Here is a 24,193-nt window from a genome sequence, read left to right as displayed (position 1 = left end):
CTCTCTGGGGTCATAAAAGCTGGTGGCAGACATAGCCAGGACCTACACGAACTCTGGCTGGAGGCAGACATTTTGAGTCCTTGGCACCAATACCTGGCCCCACCCACAGCCTTTAAGATCCAGTGCTGGGACGCCTCAGGCCAAACAACTAACAGGGCAGGAACACAGCCCCATCCATCAGCAGACAGGCTGCCTAAAGACTTCTTAAGTCCCCTGCCACCTCTAGACACACCCTTGATGCAGCCCTGCTTACCAGAGGGCCAAGACCCAGCTCCAGCCACCAGTGGGCAGGCATGGACCCCTCCCACCAAGAAGTCTACACAAGCCTCTAGACCAGCCTCACCCATCAGGGGGCAGACACCAGAAGCCAGGAAGCTATAGGCCTGCAGCCTGCAGAGCTGAGTCCACAAACACAGGTCAGAAACTACCCTGGGACCAGCTGGTCCCTGGCCCTTAGGTGGCAAGAGGGGGAGTGTACTGCTGGGATACACAGGACTTCCCCTATGTACCCCAGGGCCACTTCTCCAAGGTCGAGAAACATGACTAACCTTCCACATACATAAAAACACAAATAGAGATTTAAACAAAATGAGACAGTTAAAGGAACCAGAGAAAGGAACAAGATAAAACCCCAGAACAACTAAGTGAGGTGGAGATAGTCAATCTACCTAAGAAAGAGGTCAGAGTAATGATTGTAAAGATGATCCAAGAACTTGGGTAAAGAATGGATACACTGAGTGAGAAGTTACAAGAAGCTTTTAGCAAAGAGTTAGAAAATATAAAGAACAACCAACCGAGTGCTGAGTAAATTCCTTTTCACTTATCTTTGGAGTAAAAGGAATAGTTTTATAATTTTCTAACATTTACAGGTAAATTAGCTTGTTCTTGCATTGCAAATTTTACAAGACTATTCTACTTTCTATGCTTTCTCTCAAATTACATAATCACATAACTACAAATAGCATTTACTATAAATGGGCCAGGTTTTATTAAGAATATTGTCCTGTCACTTAATAAAATATTAAAGTGTAAGTCTTAAAGACAGTGTAGTTATTATTTGCATATGTGGCATAAAGCCCTTATTGAGTACTAGGGAAATAACCACTTGTTTTATCTTAAAAGAACATTACACCCACGTGATAAAAATCTACCCATGTGATAAAACTACATATAACTAAATCACACACACCCTTACATGTGGAACTATGGAAATCTGCATAAGATAGGTTCTTTATACCAGTGTCAAGATCCTGATTGTAATACTGTAATATACTTATGCAAGATGTTACCATTGGGGGAAACTGAGTAAAGGGTATATAGTGTCTCTCCATTAAAAAAAAAAATAAAGAACAACCAACCAACCAAAGTTGAAGAATATAAGAACTGCAATGAAAAAATACACTAGAAGGAATCAGTAACAGAATAAATGAGGCAGAAGAACAAATCAGTGAGCTGGAAGAGAGAGTGGTGGAAATCACTGCCACAGAACAGAATAAAGGAAAAAAAAGAAATGAGAACAGTTTGAGACATTTGGGACAATGTCAAATGCACCAACATTCACATTATGGGGATCCCAGAAGGAGAAGAGGGATAGAAAGGGCTTGAGAAAATATTTGAAGAAATAATAGCTGAAAACTTCCTTAACATGGGAAAGGAAACAGTCACCCAAGCCCAGGAAGCAGAGTCCCATACGGAATAAAGCCAAGGAGGAATATAAGACACATAGTAATCAAACTGACAAAAATTAAAGACAAAGGTAAAATGTTAAAAGCAACAAGGGAAAAGCAACAAATAGCATACAAGTGAATCCCCAAAAGGTTATCATCTGATTTTTCAGCAGAAACTCTGCAGGTCAGAGGGAGTGGCATGATATATTTAAAATGATGAAAAGTAAAAAACCTACAAGCAAGAATGCTCTACCCAGCAAGGCTCTGATTCAGATTTCATGGAGAAATCAAAAGCTTTACAGACAAGCAAAATCTAAAAGAATTCAGCACCACCAAACCAGTTTTACAACAAATGCTAAAGGAACTTCTCTAAGCTGAGGGAAAAAAAAAAAAGACCACAAAAAGAAAATTACAAAATGGGAAAGCTTACTAGTAAAGGCAAACATACAGTAAAGGTAGGAAATCATTCACACACAAGTATAGTATCAAAACCAGTAATCATGAGGAGAATATAAGTGCAGAATATTTGGAATGCATTTGAAATTAAGAGACCAGCAGCTTAAAACAATTATGTATATATATAGACTGATATATCAAAACCTCATGGTAACTGCAAACAAAAAATCTATGAGATATGCACGTGAAAAAGAAAAAGGAATCCAAACACAACACTGAAGTTAGTCATCAAGTCACAAGAGAGAAGAACAAAAGAGGAAAAGAAGAAAAAAGGCCTACAAAAACAAATCCAAAACATTTAACAAAATGGCAGTAAGAACATACATGTTGGTAATTACCTTAAATGTAAATGAATTAGGACTTCTCTGGTGGCGCAGTGGTTAAGAATCCACCTGCCAATGCAGGGGACACGGGTTCGAGCCCTGATCTGGGAAGATCCCACATGCTGTTGAGCAACTAAGCCTGTGTGCCACAACTACTCAGCCCACATGCCACAACTACTGAAGACCGTGCACCTAGAGCCCATGCTCCATAACAAGAGAAGCCACCACAATAAGAAGCCCATGCACCACAATGAAGAGTAGACTCCACTCACTGCAACTAGAGAAAGCCCACGTGCAGCAGTGAAGACCCAACACAGCCAATAAATAAATAAATACATTTATTAAAAAAATGTAAATAGATTAAATGTTTTTTGGCTCCAACCAAAAAAGACTGGCTGAATGGATATATGAACTAGACCCATATTTATGTTGTCTATAAGAGACCCATTTCAGATCTAGAGACACGTACAGACTGAAAGTGAGGGAATGGAAAAAGGTATTCCATGCAAATGGATATCAAAAGAAAGCTGATTAGCAATACTCATATCAGACAAAATAGACTTTTTAAAATAAAGACAAGAGACAACAAAGGACACTACATAATGATCAAGGGGTCAATCCAAGAAGAAAATATAGCAATTGTAAATATATATACACCCAACACAGGAGCACCTCAATATATAAGGCAAGTGTTAACAGATGTAAAAGGAGAAATTGACAGTAACACAATAATAGTGGGGGACTTTAACACTCCATTACATTAATGGACAAATCACCCAGGCAGAAAATCAATAAGGAAACACAGACCTTAAATGACACATCAGACCAGCTGGACTTAATTGTTATTTATAGAACATTCCATCCAAAAGCAGCAGAATACACTTTCTTTTCAGTGCACATGGAACATTCTCCAGGATAGATCACATGCTGGGCCACAAAGCGAGCCTTGATAAATTTAAGAAAATTGAAATCCTATGAAGCATCTTTTCTGACCACAACACTATGAGATTAGAAATCAACTACCAAAAAAAGAACTGCAAAAAACACAAATATGTGTAGGCTAAACAATATGCCACTGAACAACCCATGGATCATTGAAGAAATCAAAGAGGAAATCAAGAAATACCTAGAGACAAATGAAAACAAAAACACTATGATCCTAAACCTATGGGATGCAGCAAAAGCAGTTCTAAGAGGGAAATTTATAGCAATACAAGATTACCTCAGGAAACAAGAAAAATCTCAAATAAACAACCTAACTTTATACCTAAAGCAACTAGAGGTAGAACAAACAAAACCCCAAGTTGGTAGAAAGAAAGAAATCCTAAAGATCAGAGCAGAAATAAATGAAATAGAGATGAAGAAAACAATAGAAAAGATCAATGGAACTAAAAGCTCGTTCTTTGAAAAGATAAACAAAACTGATAAACCTTTAGCCAGACTCATCAAGAAAACAAGGGAGAGGGCTCAAATCAATAAAATTAGAAACGAAAAAGGAGAAGTTACAACCGACACCAAAGAAGTACAAAGGATCATAAGAAACTATTGTAAGCATCTATACACCAATAAAATGGAGAGCCTAGAAGAAATGGACAAATTCTTAGAAAGATACAATCTCCCAAGACTGAACCAGGAGGAAATAGAAAATATGAGCAGACCAATTAGAAGTACTGAAATTGAATATGTGATTTAACAACTCCCAACAAACAAAAGTCCAGGACCAGATGGCTTCACATGTGAATTCTACGGAACATTTAAAGAAAAGGTAACACCTATCTTTCTGGAACTATTCCAAAAAATTGCAGAGGAAGGAAAACTCCCAAACTCATTTTGTGAGGCCACCATCACCCTGATACCAAAACCAGACAAAGGTATTACAAAAAAGAAAACTATGGAAAAGAAGAAGTAAAACTGTCACTGTTTGCAGATGACATGATACTATACATATAAAATCCTATAGATGCTACCAGAAAACTACTAGAGCTCATCAATGAATTCAGTAAAGTTGCAGGATACAAATTTAATATACGGAAATCTGTTGCATTTCTATACACTAACCATGAATGATCAGAAAGAGAAATTAAGTAAACAATCCAATACCTAGAAGAAATACCTAGGAATAAACCTACCTAAGGAGGCAAAAGACCTGTACTCCAAAAACTATAAGACACTGATGAAAGAAATTGAAGGTGACACAAACAGATGAAAAGATACACCATGTTCTTGGATTGGAAGAACCAATAGTGTCAAAATCACTATACTACCCAAAGTAATCTACAGATTCAATGCCATCCCTATCAAATTACCAATAGCATTTTTCACAGAATTAGAACAAAAATTTTTACAATTTGTATGGAAACACAAAAGACCCCAAATAACCAAAGCAATTTTCAGAAAGAAAAACAGCTAGAGGAATCAGGCTCCCTGACTTCAGACTATACTACAAAGCTATAGTAATCAAGACACTATGGTACTGGCACAAAAACAGAAATATAGATCAATGGTACAGGACAGAATGCCCAGAAATAAACCCACACACCCATGGTCAATTTCTATGACAAAGGAGGCAAGAATGTACAATGGAGAAAAGACAGCCTCTTCAATAAGTGGTGCTGGGAAAACTGGACAGCTACATGTAAAAACATGAAATTAGAACATTCTCTAACACCATACACAATAATAAACTCAAAGTGGATTAAAGACCTAAATGTAAAATTGGATACTATAAAACTCGTAGAGGAAAACATAGGCAGGACACTCTGACATAAATTGCAGCAATATCTTTTTCGAGCAGTCTCCTAGAGTAATGGAAATAACAAAATAAACAAATGGGACCTAATTAAACTTGAAAACTTTTGCACTGCATAGGAAACCATAAACAAAACAAAAGGACAACCTACAGAATGGGAGAAAATATTTGCAAACAATGAGACCAACAAGGGATTAATCTCCAAAATATACAAACAGCTCATACAGCTCAATATAAAAAACAATCAATCCAATCAAAAAATGGGCAGAAGATCTAAACAGACCTTTCTCTAAAGAAGACATACAGATGGCCAAAAGGCACACGAGTAGATGCTCAATATCACTAATTATTAGAGAAATGCAAATCAAAACTACAATGAGGTATCATCTCACACCAGTCAGAATGGCCATCATCAAATAGTCACTCTTGGAGTCTCTGAAGTGTCACATATCACTCAAGGCCAGTTCCTCTTGTCTTCCTAGCACATGATGATGCCTGCTGCCTCTGTGAGAATGAAGCTTCCTGGCTAGGCTAGTGGTTGCCTTCCTGAGCTACTGATACCACCAAATTTTGAGGTGCCAAAGAATGCTACAGTTCCTATATATCTGGTTGGCTCCTTGCAGTGGTGCCATATTCAATGAGCAAGTGGGCTGACAGCCCCTCCTTCACATTACTGTGCCACAGTAAGTCATTTGGATTCCAAAGAGATTTGCTTGGGCTCCCAGTCTCAGCCTCTCAGAAAAGTAGTTCTTTAGTGACTTCCCATAGCCAGTCTCCTCCATCAGGGCCTCAAAGGCCAGGTTGGCGGGCCAGGCTGGGGACAGGTCTCTAACATCCCAACCTATGTCCCCTACCCTGCCTCCCAGAGACCTTGATAGTAAAAACTTTCTCCCGATAGGCTCCTTCCTATATGCAAACCACTCAAGGAAATAGTTGTGAGAGGAAGACTGGGAGAGTGAGTTTTGTTCTATAACCACCCACACAATTTCAGCTGAAGTTTGGCTCATCTGGGACCATCCCACAGAAAGGAAATGATGTAAATGCATTTTTAAAACCTTAAAGTGCTCCAAGATGTTTATTATCATTATTACATATATAGTATCCATGCTACAGTGTGAGCTGCCTTCAGGAAGCTAGACTGCCATCACTATGGAGTTAAAATAATGGGAATTTCAGGGCCAATGCAGGGGCCTCAAATCACACACCACAGATGACCCTTCCCCAGCACACTTTCCTGCTAAGCCTGATCCTGCCGTTCCCTCTAAGCAACAACTCTATGTTTCTGAACACAACTCGATTCCGGCTAGAGGCTATGTTGACCTAGTAGATCAGATGCAACCAACTGGACACAGAGAAGAGTAGTAGCAGCCAGATCCTTTCAAACTGTTTGAGAATGCATTTTAAATAATGAAGGCAAACAAGATAGAATAACTGGCCTCACATCCCTCCCACAGCCCTGGGGATCCCTCTGAGGGCTCACTCCCCAGGAGTGCTCAGCTGACAGGCCTGCAATGGTCTAGGTGTGGAGGAGAACCACCTGATACTGACTTCTGAAACAGAGACAGGAACTAATGACAGAAGGTGCTTGACCGCGCGTCTCAGACTACCTGAGAGAGGTAGGACCCAGGCAGGGCATTAGCCAAAATGTTCTCCTTCAACTGTCCTCCCCAACCTCAGCCTCTGCCTTCAGCTCGGCTGGTGAACACTGGCCTAACCTAGAGGCTTACCGGTGAAAGAAAGGGAAGCTCAGCCAAGGGCCACAGGTCCAGAACTCAGTCAAGGTGGGAGTTGGCATAAAGGGACTGCTGAAAGTGGTCAGCCTCGGCCGTTCCAAGCTCTCCTTTGATGTCTAAGAGAGGTTGTCCACTCAATGTCCGTTGCACAGTGGATCTTCATGGTGGCCTGCTTGTTCTTGCCTTACAATGGCTCTCAGAGTTTTCTGGTTGGGGTGGAGGGAAGCCCTGGGCCTGGAAGCCACAAATAGAGCACAAGTGAATGAGGCCACTGCCTGGGACCAAGACTTGCCTCACTGCTGTCAGCAAAACCCACTGAGAAAGCTCTGGCCCTGGAGCAGTGAACAGATGCCCCTTGTGGAAAGGATGACCCTGCTCTCACCTTGCTTCATAATTCTCCATCATTTCTCTGAGAAGGATGCACAGAACAACCCATTCAGTGGGTTAGGTGTCATTGCTGCACACAGCTGAAACTCCTCCACTTTCCTTCCCACTTAGGGAAGCAAATTGTCCTGGAAGAGAATGGGAGCTACGTTATTTTAGGTTTAACTTTGAATCCATGCTCAGGTATTAAAATTTGGTTATTCTCCAACTTTGGTATTTATTTGCTATAAATAATTTGCAAAACAACTTCTGAAAGTGGGTTATAAGAGTGTGACTAAGAAGACTGTCCTAGAGAGTGAGTGACCTTTTGGGGGGTGAAAGGGAGAGTCATATGTGTAAAAGCTGTAAATGACAATTTCTCTCCTTTCCCTTCCTTTTCACCCTCACTCATAGTCTTTGATCTAGATCTGCCTCTCCAGAAATGTAGAAGGCCAGGAAAAGGACCAAGAGGAGTCTTTGCTTCTAACTTGAAAAATACAAATATAGGTTGCCTTTAAAAGCTAGAAATAAGGTGTTGAAGAAAACAATGAGTCCTAAGTGTGTCACTTAAGTGAGTATTATGTCATATAACTTGCCTGTATAATATTTTTAGAATCTTTGGAAAGAATGGAGAAAACTGTTAGCATCCCTTTTAAAAAGTTTCACAGGAGATTACCTGGTATCTCCCTACACTAATCATGGTGATGTTTTCACTAAGTTCTATCTAGGGAAGATGTTACCCAAAACCAAGCAGGCAGTATCCCTTTGGGAGATATTAATGTATATAAGATGGATTTTGAAACTTCAAACATCAGATAAATAATTAAATTATTCAAATGGTCTCACTATTTGGTGGCAGAATGACTCAGACTCAAATCAGAAAATAGTCAAGTAGAAAAAACCAGATGGGCTTGAAAGGAGTGATGGAAGAAATCTGGCTGTTAATCATCTCTAATTCACCTCCTACTCCTTCTGGAGCAAAAGAGAGTCTGAAGCTCTGATAGTACTGTGAATGAAAAAAAAATTCTGGAAACAAAATTAGCATGACTCAGAGCAGTCTGGAAGACCGGGCTGGCCTGGCACATTCCCGAGGCTGACCCCATTAACAGCAGGAGAGAAAGGAATCTGCCCATGTGGCTCCTGGTGATGGAGGTGTGGGTAGAGAAAGATCAACAGACGGGAAGCCCCACAGACCAGCAGAAAGTTATCACAGACACAGGAGGGGCTAGACCTGGGAACAGATCTGGATGCCGAAAGTTTGAGGTAGAGAATGGCCTTAAGTAAAGTGGACAGCCCAGTGTTGGGGCACAGGTACCAGAGGATGAAAGATAGTTAGGAATCATGGAGTAAGCAGAGTTAGAGATAATGCTGAATTTAAACACACACACACACACACACACACACACACACACACACACACACACACCATGAGCCCTTTGAGCACACACACACACACACACACACACCATGAGCCCTTTGAGCGCACACACACACACACACACACACACACACACACACACACCATGAGCCCTTTGAGAACAGAATCTCCCTTTCTCCCTCTTTATCCCCAGCAGCTTACAACAGTGCTGGGCAATAGCAGGTGCTCATTGAGGACTGATGGACTAATGGTCCATCAGTCTGAGCTGGCTTTTGGGGATAAGATAGGAATCAGAGGGAACAGAAGAGTTGCAGGCAGCAGCAGGTTTAGAAATCTTAGCAGCTGGTCCAGGCAGTTGAGATGCAGTTCTGGCAATAAAGAGCTCTCAGATTTGAAGCCATCTTTTAGCAAGAGGCCCTATAGCACTGTGTGGAAGAGTGCAGGGCTGGAGTCAGGATTTCTGCGCTTGTGTCTCTGCCTGTTGCTTACCAATTGAGCCTGAGGGGCCACTTATCGATTCTCTCAATGCTCATTTTCCTCACCTGTAAAATGAGAAAATAATAATAATACTTAGCACAAAGAATTGTTGTGAGGACTAAACTTATTATATATGTTAAGTGTTTAGAGCAGTGCCTGGAATATAGTAAGTACCCAATAAATATTAGTGATCATTATTGTTGATTATCCTTCTCCTCTATCTAGAAAGTTTCTTTGTGCTTTATGCCAGTGTAGAATGAGTCCCAGGACTTAAGACTACCCAGCACTCCTTTGGGAATGTAAGCTGACCTATCCTGCAAGTGTCAGTCTTTCACTTTGCGGCTTGCATACTTTAAGACATAACCTGTTTTTGCATGGACCACTACAGTAGTTTCTCTGACTCTCTGCTTTCAGTCTCAGCCCTATCCAGCCAAAAGTGATCTTCTAAAATGTAATCAGACCATCTCACTTGCCTACCTCATATCCTTCATGAGTTCTCTTTGCCCTCAAGATTCTTTGGGTTTCATTTCCTAAAAAGTATAGGGGAGCTCCTTGGAGAAACAGCTGATTTTAGGACTAGGGCAGGAAATATATAAAAAAGAACCTGGAGCATCTTGTAGTACCAGAAAGTAAGGAGGTGCGTGAACAAATGAAAAACCCTACAGTGATGGAAGTATGTCAGAGGGACACAGGAACCAACTTAAAAGAGCTCTCGATGGCCAAAGCTGGAATAATTTGAATGACAAAATAAATAAAATAGCATTGGATTATAACTTAAAATATAAAATAAATATCCATGAATTCATACTAATGTAAGTAAATGATAGAATAAATAAATGGTGGAGAAAAGAAAAATTTCCCCTGCAGAAGAATTCCAAATAAATTACGTAGCTACTTCATCCTTGAGAAGGGAGCATAACTCCTCACTCCTTAGTGTGGGCTATGCATGGTGACTTCCTTCCAAAGTGTATAGTATGATAAGAGAGAAAATGACTGACTTTATAGTGGAGAAACCTGACAAACACTATCTCATCCAGGTGATCAAGGTCAACATCAACAGTATAACTCATAAGTGATAAAGGTCATATGTTAATAGTATGTACCTTTGATATAATGTGATGAGAATGGCACTTCCTCTGGGGTCTTCCTCCCACAACAAATAACTCCAGTCTAATCATGAGAAAAACATCAAACAAACACAATAGAGGGGTATTGCAAAATACCTAACAAGGACTTCTCAAAACTGTCAAGGTCATCAAAATAAGAGTCTGATAAACCGTCACAGCCAAGAGGAGCATAAGGACACATAATAACTAAATGCTATGTGGTATCCTGAATGGGATCTTGGAACAGAAAAAGAACATTAAGTAAAAACTGAGGAAATCTGAGTCAAGTATTGACTTTAGTTAATAATAATGTTTTAATATTGGTTCATCAACTGGGACAAGTGTACCCTCCTAACGTAAGATGTTAATAATAGGGGAAACTGGGTGTGGATCTCTCTGTACAATTTTCACAAATTTTCTGTAAATCTAAAACTTTTCTAAAATTGAAAGTTCAATAAAATGAAAGAAAAATATAACAGAGAATCAAAAGACAAACTTTACCTGTTTCAGAATTCTGGTAGGCTCAGTCACCATCAGACCAAGCCCATTCCCAAATCAGCAGGAGCATCTCTGCTACACATAGGTGCAGTCAAACTCTGAGTTCTTCAGAGAGGTAGCAACAGCTGTTGTCTCACTTTATCCATGTAGAACACAGAAAGCACCCAGATTCGTTGTCCCATTGTAAACAGGCAGCAGGGCATAGAATTAATTGAATACTTAGGCTCTGGAATGAGGCCAGCTGGCTCTGCCATGAACTGAGGCACATTCCTGATCTTCTCTGGACATGTTTCCTCATCTATAAAATAATAATAATACTTAGCACACAGAGTTATTGAGATAATATAACGAGACAATGTATAAGCATGCTTAACACAGTGCCTGGCAGGTTATGATTATGGAGTATTACCATCTCATTCTTCCCAGACCTTGCCAGTAGTGTCCAGGGGGTAAACTCTACATACAGGAAAAACATGCCTGCTCTCTAGAAGTTTCTTGCTAAAACAAAAGTGGACAGATATCATGGTAGTTAGACTATACATCAGGCAGTTAATTGTCTAAGGGACTTGGCCAGAGCTAGCTGAGGAGCCCAAGCTGCAATTTATTATGGAACTGCTTTCAGAGGCTATACATTTGGAAGGGAAGCCACACAAGTGTTAAGGCCTAACATTTACCCTGAGGCAACTCACTTGGCCATCCTCTGACTGGATTGATTTCCACGGAATCAGGAAGCTCTATTTTAATGTGTTCCAGGCAGTTTTCAGCTTATACAACGATTACAATCAGATCCAAACTGGTTTGAGCAGAATTTGCCAGTAGAATGTCATGAGACTCCAGAGCCAATTCTTTATTACTTCAATAAATCTCAACATATGACAGCTACAGTTTTACCACCAACCAGTCGTGTTTTTGTAATTTTAACACAAATAGCAATTAAGTGTGTCTGGTATGATGTGTTCTCACCATTTTCAGGTCACCCCGCTGATTGAGCACAATTTCATTCTCCACACTGATGTTCACCCAGGTTCTCCTTTATGACTTGCTTGGCTCTTTGACCAGGTAGAGATGCCAGTGGAAGAGAAGTCATTGCTGGCATCACGCTCTTTCCTTTCTTTGGACCAGGAGAGCAACCCTCTGTCTTCATCCAGCTGGGCAATTTCTTGGCAGAGTGGAGAAACTCCTGAAATGCCAGATCTTGAGGCTGAGTTTCCAGCCATGGCAGGCCCCTACTTAGGCCTCTCAGAAAGGTACAGAATAGAAGATCCCCCTTGGATCATCAGGAAAAGGCCAAGCCATCATCTGGGTTGCCATGTAATTTTGTCTTCTTCTAGAATTTTGGCACGAACTAATTTCTTTATAATTAAAAATTACATGTTCAGTAGGCACACTGGTCAGTTCCTTTTAATCTGTTATCTGTCAGTCTCTATTATTATGAATCCATTGTTTCTAGCATCATGGTAGGAAACTTAGGTTATCCTCAGAAGCAGATCATTTATAATACATGTTTTGCTTTTTCTTTCAGCATTATCTTTCCTGTTTTAGGTGTCTCATAATTTTCACAATGGTTTCAACATTTTATATTTTAAGGTTTTCTGTGTTTCCTTTTATTTCTTTCACATTATGTAATTAGCTCTGTATTCATAGGGGAAGTAAAGCAATGAACCAAACAGTTGCCTGATAAATTCAGTTAAAGCACAAAAACAATTTGGGTCCTTCTTGCTAAAGGAAAGTTTCTAGTAAGAATTTACCACCCACTTCACTCTGTTATAAATAGTTGATTAATTCTATTCTCAACAACTAGGGGAAAGGTAACTAATGTTTACTGAGTACGTACTATATGCCAGTCACTCTGTTAAGTGCTTTGCAGGCATCATTTTATCTGTAGTAGAGAGAGATTAGTTACAGTCATCAAAATTAGCAATTTCTTTGGTTTTCAGGCAGCTGAGTTTCACATTTCTCTGAATATACTCACAAGAATGAAACACCTGATTGATGTATTAATACATGACCTTCATAAGGGCAGTATACTCCCACTGAATCTAGCATTTTTATATATTAGACTCAGTAAGAGTTTTTGAATATATAATCTCAATGTTAAATCTTTATATCTACTCATCTCTATGTATACTGATGTAAAGAAATCTTATGAAAAAAAAGCTAAGTTACTACTAAAAACTATTCGAAATGAATACAAGTATTTTGGTATGATTTCAGACATTTAGAGCTGTCTTTGTCCAGTATTCGGATGTCTTGATAAGAATACAAGAACTGGACCAATATTTCAGTTACTTAAAGGATTAGGTGACAGGTTAACTCACTTTCAATATTATTTTAGCTTCAGAAATCGCCAACTCAAAAGTGAAAATTAAATGCCAGCAAAGGCTCTGCCTGCACAAGTGCATACAGTTAACTCAGGTTTTACCCCCGCACCTGCTGATTATACACGATGGACTCAGGTCACATTACATCACATGTACAGAAGAAAATGAAGCATTTGGTCTTTTACCCAAAATGGATGTATTGAAAATCCACTGCAGATGTAGAGTATGATCTGGGGAATACACAGGATTAATAAGAGAGGGTCCGTCTCTTCTTGGAGAGATAAGACTAGCACAGTTAAATATAAAAAGTGGAAAAGTAGGATCCAATTAAATTTAATAAAGTTTCCCTTTATGTGTGTATCTGATTGAAAACTATCAGAAACTTAATTTAACAAACACTTTTTCAGCACTGACTATGTACAGGAAGGCCCGTCCTGTTCATCTTTGAACCTCTGGCTTACAAAATGCCTGGCAGTTATCAGGTAAACAGTACATTATGAATGAATTGGAGAATGAAATTATTTTACTGTATGGAAAAAGCTTACAAGGGAGTAAAGTGGTAAGACAAATATATAAAGAACTATAATATTAGAAAGTGATCACAACATACAGCATTATGAAAGTTTAGAAGTGGAGAAGATACTAAGTCTAAAATTAGGGTTACAGTTTTGGGGACAGATAATATAATGTGAGTGAATTGTAGGGGAGTGGTAGAAGGTGAGGCTGTCAATGCAAGTTGTGGCATATAGTGGGGCCCTTCTTAGTCAACAGGGAGTCATGATGGGATTTTAAGAGACAAAACAACCTAACTGAGCTATCTGATATTAAGAATAAGCTGGAGAGCTATGTCAAGAGGATTGGAGTGGGAAGAAAACAGAGGTAGGAGGATCAGTTAAGGAGGGGCTAGTACAATTGTATAGATAATAAGAAATGAGAGGTTGAATTAGGGTGGACAGTAGCATGGGGAAAAGAAGTAATTTTTCAAATATATAATAAAAGTAAGCCCTTTAGACATTGTCTGCTGAATGTCTATGGAGTATTGTGTAAGGGAGATGGGGGAGAAATCCAAATTTCAGGCTGAGAAGACAGCGATTCCTTTAAAAGTAGTATGTGGAATTGGGAAGTAGAGAAGGAGGTGAGGTCTTCATATTTTCTGTTAAAGATTAGAAGTTTAGGGCTTCCCTGGTGGCGCAGTGGTTGAGAGTCCGCCTGCCGCAGGAGACACGGGTTCGTGCCCCGGTCCGGGAAGATCCCACATGCCGCGGAGCGGCTGGGCCCGTGAGCCGTGGCCGCTGAGCCTGCGCGTCCGGAGCCTGTGCTCCGCAACGGGAGAGGCCACAGCAGTGGGAGGCCCGCGTACTGCAAGATTAGAAGTTTATAGTAATTTAGTGAAAGGGAATTTTCACTCTGAGCTGGAAAAGCCAGAGATGGTAAGAATTTGAGACATGAGCTCAACTGGATAAAAAAAAAAAAAATGTTCAGAACAGTGAAGGACAGGCAAGTTAATATATAACTATACCTATTATTAACGGCAATTATTTAATCTGAGACTACTTGAGTTTACTGAAGCAATTAATTTAGATGTTACATCTATACAATGCCAAACACTGTAATATTTTGTAAAAACCCAATAAATTACAAGGGTTTTATTTGTTTTGTCTTATTTTTAATCCAGGAGTTTGATATCATGTAATAATAGCTTTAGCATTTGGCTTTCATATTAAAGTTTTACATATTAAGGTTTCAATCTCTTAGAAGATCCATCCGGGCAAGAGGGAATATATTTTTTTAATTTTATTTTATTTATTTTTTTATACAGCAGGTTCTTATTAGTTATCCATTTTATACATATTAGTGTATATATGTCAATCCAATCTCCCAATTCATCACACCACCAACCTCCCCGGCCCCTTTCCCCCCTTGGTGTCCCTACTTTTGTTCTCTACATCTGTGTCTCAGTTTCTGCCCTGCAAACCGGTTCATCTGTACCATTTTTCTAGGTTACACGTACATGCGTTAATATACGATATTTGTTTTTCTCTTTCTGACTTACTTCATTCTGTATATCTCTACATTCATCCACGTCTCTACAAATGACCCAATTTCGTTCCTTTTTATGGCTGAGTAATATTCCATTGTATATATGTACCACAACTTCTTTATCCATTCGTCTGTCGATGGGCATTTAGGTTGCTTCCGTGTCCTGACTATTGTAAATAGTGCTGCAGTGAACGTTGGGGTGCATGTGTCTTTTTGAATTATGGTTTTCTCTGGGTATATGCCCAGTAGTGGGATTGCTGGATCATACGGTAATTCTATTTTTAGTTTTTTAAGGAACCTCCATACCGTTCTCCATAGTAGCTGTATCAATTTACATTCCCACCAACAGTGCAAGAGAGTTCCCTTTTCTCCACACCCTCTCCAGCATTTGTTTGTAGATTTTCTGATGATGCCCATTCTAACTGGTGTGAGGTGATATCTCATTGTAGTTTTGACTTGCATTTCTCTAATAATTAGTGATGTTGAGCAGCTTTTCATGTTCTTCTTGGCCATCTGTATGTCTTCTTTGGAGAAATGTCTATTTAGGTCTTCTGCCCATCTTTGGATTGGGTTGTTTGTTTTTTTAATACTGAGCTGCATGAGCTATTTATATATTTTGGAGATTAATCCTTTGTCCGTGGACTTGTTTGCAAATATCTTCTCCCATTCTGACAGTTGTCTTTTCATCTTGTTTGTAGTTTCCTTTGCTGTGCAAAAGGTTTTAAGTTTCATTAGGTCCCATTTGTTTATTTTTGTTTTTATTTCCATTACTCTAGGAGATGGATCAAAAAAGATCTTGCTGTGACTTATGTCAAAGAGTGTTCTTCCTATGTTTTCCTCTAAGAGTTTTATAGTGTCTCGTCTTACATTTAGGTCTCTAATCCATTTTGAGTTGATTTTTGTGTATGGTGTTAGGGAGTGTTCTAATTTCATTCTTTTAAATGTAGCTGTCCAGTTTTCCCAGCACCACTTATTGAAGAGACTGTCTTTTCTCCATTATATATCCTTGCCTCCTTTGTCATGGATTAGTTGACCATAGGTGCGTGGGTTTATGTCTGGTCTGTCTATCCTGTTCCATTTATCTATATTTCTGTTTTTGTGCCAGTACCATATTCTCTTGATTACTGTAGCTTTGTAGTATAGTCTGAAGTCAAGGAGTCTGATTCCTCCAGCTCCGTTTTTTTCCCTCAAGACCACTTTGGCTCTTTGGGGCCTTCTGTGTCTCCATACAAATTTTAAGATTTTTTGTTCTAGTTCTGTAAAAAATGCCATTGGTAATTCGATAGGGATTGCACTGAATCTGTATGTGGCTTTGCGCAGTATAGTCATTTTCACAATACTGATTCTTCCAATCCAAGAACATGGTATATCTCTCCATCTGTTTGTATCATCTTTCATTTCTTTCATCAGTGTCTTATAGTTTTCTGCATACAGATCTTTTGTCTCCCTAGGTAGGTTTATTCCTGGTATTTTATTCTTTTTGTTGCAATGGTAAATGGGAGTGTTTCCTTAATTTCTCTTTCAGATTTTTCATCATTAGTGTATAGGAATGCAAGAGATTTCTGTGCATTAATTTTGTATCCTGCAGCTTTACCAAATTCAGTAATTAGCTCTAGTAGTTTTCTGCTGGCATCTTCAGGATTCTCCATGTATAGTATCATGTCATCTGCAAACAGTGACAGTTTTACTTCTTTTCCAAATTGTTTTCCTTTTATTTCTTTTTCTTCTCTGATTGCCAAGGCTAGGAAATCCAAAATTATGTTGAATAATAGTGGTGAGAGTGGACATCCTTGTCTTGTTCCTTATCTTAGAGGAAATGCTTTCAGTTTTTCACCATTGAGAATGATGTTTGCTGTGGGTTTGTCATATATGGCCTTTATTATGTTGAAGTAGGTCCCCTCTATGCCCACTTTCTGGAGAGTTTTTATCATAAATCGGTGTTGAATTTTGTCAAAAGTTTTTCTGCATCTATTGAGATGATCATATGGTTTTTCTTCTTCAGTTTGTTAATATGATGTATCACATTGATTGATTTGCATATATTGAATCCTTGCATCACTGGAATAAATCCCACTTGATCATGGTGGATGACCCTTTTAATGTGTTGTTGGATTCTGTTTGATAGTATTTTGTTGAGGATTTTTGCATCTATATTCATGAGTGATATTGGTCTGTAATTTTTTTTGTAGTATCTTTGTCTGGTTTTGGTATCAGGGTGATGGTGGCCTTGTAAAATGAGTTTGGGAGTGCTCCTTCCTCTGCAATTTTTTGGAAGAGTTTGAGAAGGATGGGTGTTAGCTCTTCTCGAAATGTCTGATAGAATTCACCTGTGAAGCCATCTGGTCCTGGACTTTTGTTTGTTGGAAAATTTTTAATCACAGTTTCAATTTCATTACTTGTGACTGGTGTGTTCATATTTTGTATTTCTTCCTGGTTCAGTCTTGGAAGCCTATACCTTTCTAAGAATTTGTCCATTTCTTCCAGGTTTTATTGGCATAGAGTTGCTTGTAGTAGTCTCTTAGGATGCTTTGTATTTCTGTGGTGTCTGTTGTAACTTCTTTTTCAGTTCTAATTTTATTGATTTGAGTCCTCCCTCTTTTTCTTGATGAGTCTGGCTAATGGTTTATCAATTTTGTTTATCTTCTCAAAGAACCAGCTTTTAGTTTTATTGATCTTTGCTATTGTTTTGTTTCTATTTCATTTATTTCTGATCTGATCTTTATGATTTCTTTCCTTCTGCTAACTTTGGGTTTTGTTTGTTCTTTCTCTAGCTCCTTTAGGTGTAAGGTTAGGTTGTTTATTTGAGATTTTTCTTGCTTCCTAAGGTAGGATTGTATTGCTCTATACTTCCCACTTAGAACTGCTTTTGCTGCATCCCATAGGTTTTGGATCGTCGTGTTTTCTTTATCATTTGTCCCTAGGTATTTTTTGATTTCCTCTTTGATTTCTTCAGTGATTTCTTGGTTATTTAGTAATGTATTGTTTAGCCTACATGTGTTTGTGTTTTTTACGTTTTTTTCCCTGTAATTGACTTCTAATCTCATAGCGTTGTGGTCAGAAACGATGCTTGATATGATTTCAATTTTCTTAAATTTACTGAGGCTTGGTTTGTGACCTAAGATGTGATCTAACCTGGAGAATGTTCCGTGCGCACTTGAGAAGAAAGTGTAATCGGCTGTTTTTGGATGGAATGTCCTATAAATATCAATTAAATCTATCTGGTCTATTGTGTCATTTAAAGCTTGTGTTCCCCGGCTCCCCTGGTGGCACAGTGGTTGAGAGTACGCCTGCTGATGCAGGGGATACGGGTTCGTGCCCCGGTCCGGAAAGATCCCACATGCCACAGAGCGGGTAGGCCCGTGAGCCATGGCCGCTGAGCCTGCACGTCCAGAGCCTGTGCTCCGCAACGGGAGAGGCCACAACAGTGAGAGGCCTGTGTACCACAAAAAAAAAAAAAAAAAAAAAAAAAAAAAGCTTGTGTTCCCTTATTAATATTCTGTTTGGATGATCTGTCCATTGGTGTAAGTGAGGTGTTAAAGTCCCCCACTATTATTGTGTTACTGTTGATTTCCTGTTTTATACCTGTTAGCATTTGCCTTATGTATTGAGGTGCTCCTATGTTGGATGCATATATATTTATAATTGTGAAAGCTTCTTCTTGCATTGATCCCTTGAACATTATGTAGTGTGCTTCCTTGTCTCTTGTAACTTTCTTTATTTGAAAGTCTATTTTATCTGAGTGTTGTTACTCCAGCTTTGTTTTGATTTCCATTTGTATGAAATATCTTTTTCCATCCCCTCACTTTCAGTCTGTATGTGTCCCTAGGTGTGAAGTGGGTCTCTTGTAGACAGCATATATATGGGTCTTGTTTTTGTATCCATTCAGTGAGCCTGTGTCTTTTTTTTTTTTTTTTAGTACACGGGCCTCTCACTGCTGTGGCCTCTCCCGTTGCGGAGCACAGCCTCCAGACGCGCAGGCTCAGCGGCCATGGCTCACGGGCCCAGCCGCTCTGCGGCATGTAGGATCCTCCTGGACCGGGGCACGAACCCGTGACCCCCGCATCGGCAGGCGGACTCCCAACCACTGTGCCACCAGGGAAGCCCAAGCCTCTGTCTTTTGGTTGGAGCATTTAATCCATTCACGTTTAAGGTAATTATCGATATGTATGTTCCTATTACCATTTTCTTAATTGTTTTAGGTTTGTTTTTGTAGGTCCTTTTCTTCTCTTGTGTTTCCCACTTAGAGAAGTTCCTTTAGCATTTGTTGTGGAGCTGGTTTGGTGGTGCTGAATTCTCTTAGCTTTTGCTTCTCTGTAAAGCTTTTGATTTCTCCATCAAATCTGAATGAGATCCTTGCCAGCTAATCTCGGTTGTAGGTTCTTCCCTTTCATCACTTTAAATATATCCTGCCACTCCCTTCTTGCTTGTAGAGTTTCTGCTGAGAAATCAGCTGTTAACCTTATGGCAGTTCCCTTGTATGTTATTTGTCATTTTTTCCTTGCTGCTTTCAATAATTTTTCTTTGTCTTTAATTTTTGCCCATTTGATTACTATGCTTCTCGGTTTGTTTCTCCTTGGGTTTATCCTGTATGGGACTCTCTGCGCTTCCTGTACTTGAGTGGCTATTTCCCTTCCCATATTAGGGAAGTTTTCGACTATAATCTCTTCAAAGATTTTCTCGGGTCCTTTTTCTCTCTCTTCTCCTTCTGGGACCCCTAAAATGCGAATGGTGTTGTGTTGAATGTTATCCCAGAGGTCTCTTAGGCTGTCTTCAGTTCTTTTCATTCTTTTTTCTTTATTCTGTTCTGCAGCAGTGAATTCCACCATTCTGTCTTCCAGGTCACTTATCCGTTCTTCTGCCTCAGTTATTCTGCTATTGATTCCTTCTAGAGTATTTTTCATTTCAGTTATTGTATTGTTCATCTCTGTTTGTTTGTTCTTTAATTCTTCTAGGTCTTTGTGAAACATTTCTTGCATCTTCTCGATCTTTGCCTCCATTCTTTTTCCGAGGTCCTGGATCATCTTCACTATCATTATTCTGAATTCTTTTTCTGGAATGTTGCCTATCTCCACTTCATTTAGTTGTTTTCATGGGGTTTTATCTTGTTCCTTCATCTGGTACATAGCCCTCTGCCTTTTCATCTTGTCTGTCTTTCTGTGAATGTGGTTTTTGTTCCCCAGGCTGCAGGACTGTAGTTCTTCTTGCTTCTGCTGTCTGCCCTCTCAAAGCTGCAGGTTGCGGAGGGCCATGGCAGCCAGTTTCAATGAGCCTTGGCACTCGTCCAACTCCTCATGCTGCTTCCCCCACCGCCGCCATCTTCTCGCCCACACATACACCAAGAGAGAATATTAAGTGCCATCAATTTAGCCAGAATCTCATAAGGAGATCATAAATACCCAAGGATATACATTTTGGAAAATGTTATTTTCCAAGTGAAATTTCTGTTTAAGTCTGTCAGGAAAATTAAGATCACCTACAAACCAAAAGAAGATTAAAAAAATCTTTTTTTTTAATTTTCGAAATGACTTACCAAAATTGTAAATTATTTCTAGTGAGGAGGGGAATCTTTATAAAGTTGGAGAAATAAGTGAAATAATCATAAAATAAGAAAGCAGTAAGTTCTCTTTGCTTTATTCTGACATTGATAAATGGTCAATTCTGGGGAAAAAAAGTAAAACTCTTTTGTACCAACAAGATCACCTTTGGCAAAATATCATCATTGGGGTTAGTAATAACATGACATGGCTGATCTTAAGCTTGTATTTTGTTTAATATTATAGATCACATTTTACTGTTTTGGTCACAGATCAAAGGATCTTATGGAAGCTACACACATTGTCTTCAGGAGAATGTACAACTTCAAATAGACAGAGAATTTGCATAAATGGACTCCTAGATAACATCCCTTGCTGTAAGAACCATTCCACTCCTGAAAGTAGCAGTGAAAACAAAGCTTTTATTTGCAATTGGTAGGTGAATGTAAATATGGCTCTTAAGAATATATCAGTGCAATGTTTTTTGGTCCTTGGTGAAACTTGACAGTGTGATAATAATAATTCTTCTAATGCTACATATTTAAAGAACTTTGTGTTCTTTATAAAAGCTATCTGTAGTACTAAGACATGAGATAAATCTCTATCTAATGATCCATAAATAAAACAGGACCTAATTCAGTCCACCAGTGTTCCATGTGTAGCAGACATCGTGCCTGACCTTGGACCTGCGGTTCCCAAAATGTGCTGGGATGCCCTGAGGTGGTGAAGCAAACTCATGGGAGCACTGCAAGGTATCTTATACCTTTTGAGAAAAAAACAGCAACTTGTGTACACAGCATGTCAACTACTAGCCCAAGGTAGTTCACAGTTTCAATGTTAGATCACTCTGCATCCTTCTCAGTGATGTCATATATTTGTAAAGCGTTACTGTGATGAAAATCAATTGTGGAGCAGAAAATGATGGTGGTGACTCCCAATCAGATTCCATGATTTAAGGAGTTGTGCAATGACCAAGCACACATATCCCACTAGTAAGTAACTGTGGTTAAAATAAAATAAATATATTATTTTCCCTTTAATTTATATGTATTTTTTTCAAAGGCTACTGAGTTGTTAGGACAAGAATATTTATTGGTTTTTTGTGCCTAACTGTTCAATAAATGGAACTATTAGGTATTCCTTTTGGCCTATGGGCACCATGAAAATTTGCTGACACATTAAGGGTACTGTGAGCCAAAAATGTTTGGGAAGGACTGTCCTAGAGGAGAACTAGCTTGAATAATACCAAGTCTTTGTCTTCTAGTTGCTCAGAGAGACATATGTACTGCTAAGCACAGTTAAAGGCAAACTGGGATATTTGTCATAATAGTAATATAGACAAAATTCAAAGAGCTAGGAAATCTCAGGTGTCATTCTGTTAAAGGCAGAGGAAAAGACCATTGAAGTGTCATGTGAGTTTAGCCTAAAGAAGAGTAAGATTTTAATAGGTGGGAAAGAGAGAAAGAACATTCCTCTATGAGGGAACAGCATGAACAATGGCGAAGAGGCATGGAATAAACATCTTATTTGGCTGGAAAGAGAAAGGGCAAGGAGTGGCAAGAAATAGTCAAGTTGATGGGGCTTCCCTGGTGGCGCAGTGGTTGAGAGTCCGCCTGCCGATGCAGGGGACACAGGTTCGTGCCCCGGTCCGGGAGGATCCCACATGCTGTGGAGCGGCTGGGCCCGTGAGACATGGTCGCTGAGCCTGCACGTCTGGAGCCTGTGCTCCGCAGCGGGAGAGGCCACAACAGTGAGAGGCCCGCGTACTGCCAAAAAAAAGAAATAGTCATGTTGAAAGAGCTGCAACTTTTTACCATGGACAGTGAGAAGACATTGGAAGCTTCTGGGTAAGGGAGTAGTATGATCAAAATTGGGGCCTAGAAAGCTAAGTATCTTAGTGATATGAAAGATGGGTTACCGACTGGGAGTTAGGGAGAGAGGGCTATTGAAGATGACTATAGTTTCCAGCCTGGATAAAACCTTTTGTTTGTACAAACTGTGCTTTATTAATCTATGTACTGATACTACCTAGCACAAGCCTGGTAATTTGAAGCAATGAATAAATTTTAGAATGTGAGCTACCTGGGGAAACAGAGAAATAGCTCATGGTAACTATGGAGAAATCTCCCAGAGCGCAGGAGAGAGGTTAAACTCGTGGTGTCAATTTGGGAGTCATCCACCTAGAAATGAGAGAAGGAACTGACAAAATAAAATTTCACAGGGAGCAAATATAGATTAAAAAGAGAAGAAGCCAGTGACAGATCCCTGGGGAACACCCACCACTGGGAGCAGAGGATGAGCTGCTGGCAGAAGAGACAGGAAAGATGGAGGGGCGTTGATGGGGTGAGAACCAGAGGGAGTGCTATCCCAGGAAACAAAGCAGGACAGACTTTCAGGATGGAGACAGTCGTCTGTAATATCAAACACAAGAGGGAAAAATCTATAAGAAAGCTCCCGGATGTGGTGATTAGCAGGTCCTTGGTGACCCTGAGGAGGGCAAGTTCAGTAGGAGTTATAGGCGGATGCCAGATGGCAGTAGAGGTGACCAGAGTGGTCCTTTTGGGGAAATTTGTCAGTGAAATGGGTCTGGAATGGGAGCTTTAGGTGAAAAGAAGTTTGAGTGAAAATGGATTTGAGGACAGGAGTGACCTGAAGGGAGAATGCAGTAGAGAGGTGTAGAGCACAAACAGTTCCTTATACAAAGAAGGAAGAGATCATTCAAGTTTCCAATGAGAGAGAAGAAGTGGGACTAAAAACACACTTGGTTCCTTTTTTTTTTCCTTCCCTTCCCTCACCCTTTCCTCTCTTCCCTTTTCACCCAGGGCCTGAGCAGGGTGAGGAGGAGAGGAGGGGAGGGCACTGGAGCAGGAAGTTAGAGCTGGAGGGGGTGAGGAAGGTGTCCACATGAACAAAAGTGGGGTGAGGAGGCTGCCTGTGCAGGTGGGAGAGGCAGCCCAGCAAGGGGGTGGGGTCTGGGTGTAGTGAGAGGAGGGTTTTCACCTGCTGGTGGGGACCTGGCAGGGGTGTCAGAACCAGCAGGCTGAGGAGGACATATGTGATGAGGTGGGACAGCGATGGCATGGGAGATTTCTTACATAACACAGGAGGACTGATCAAATAACTAAATATATGAAGACTAAGGGGACTGGATTGCTCACTGGTGGGAAAGGAGGTTACATGTATGTAAAGGGATTAACTTAGAATGAACTCTGAGGTTTGAGATTGGAATTAAAGGTATCAGTGTGAGCTCATGGATTTCAATATATATAAGTATATATCGAAACAAACATAGCTATGTGTGTATGTGTATAACATAATAACACACACATTTCCCAAGCTCTATCTACTGAGGGAGTTGAAGAGGCCTGGGAACAGCAACATTCCAATAGCAATGAACTCATTTAGTACAAACTTGCTTTTCAATAGCATTCTTTACCAAAAGAAACCAGGAAAAATGGCTAATTCCAGGGCTGGTGGCAGGGAAATACAAGATGAAACCAGCATCTCTTGTTGTTCCAGAAAGCCAGGAAGTGCTCATGGAGACATAT

Source organism: Monodon monoceros, unplaced genomic scaffold, assembly GCF_005190385.1.
Source record: "Monodon monoceros isolate NGI ecotype Baffin Bay Population unplaced genomic scaffold, NGI_Narwhal_1 Super_Scaffold_12, whole genome shotgun sequence".
NCBI classification, from domain to species: Eukaryota; Metazoa; Chordata; class Mammalia; order Artiodactyla; family Monodontidae; genus Monodon; species Monodon monoceros.
The sequence above is the reverse complement of the archived record's forward strand: the minus strand, read 5'-3'. Positions refer to the sequence as shown.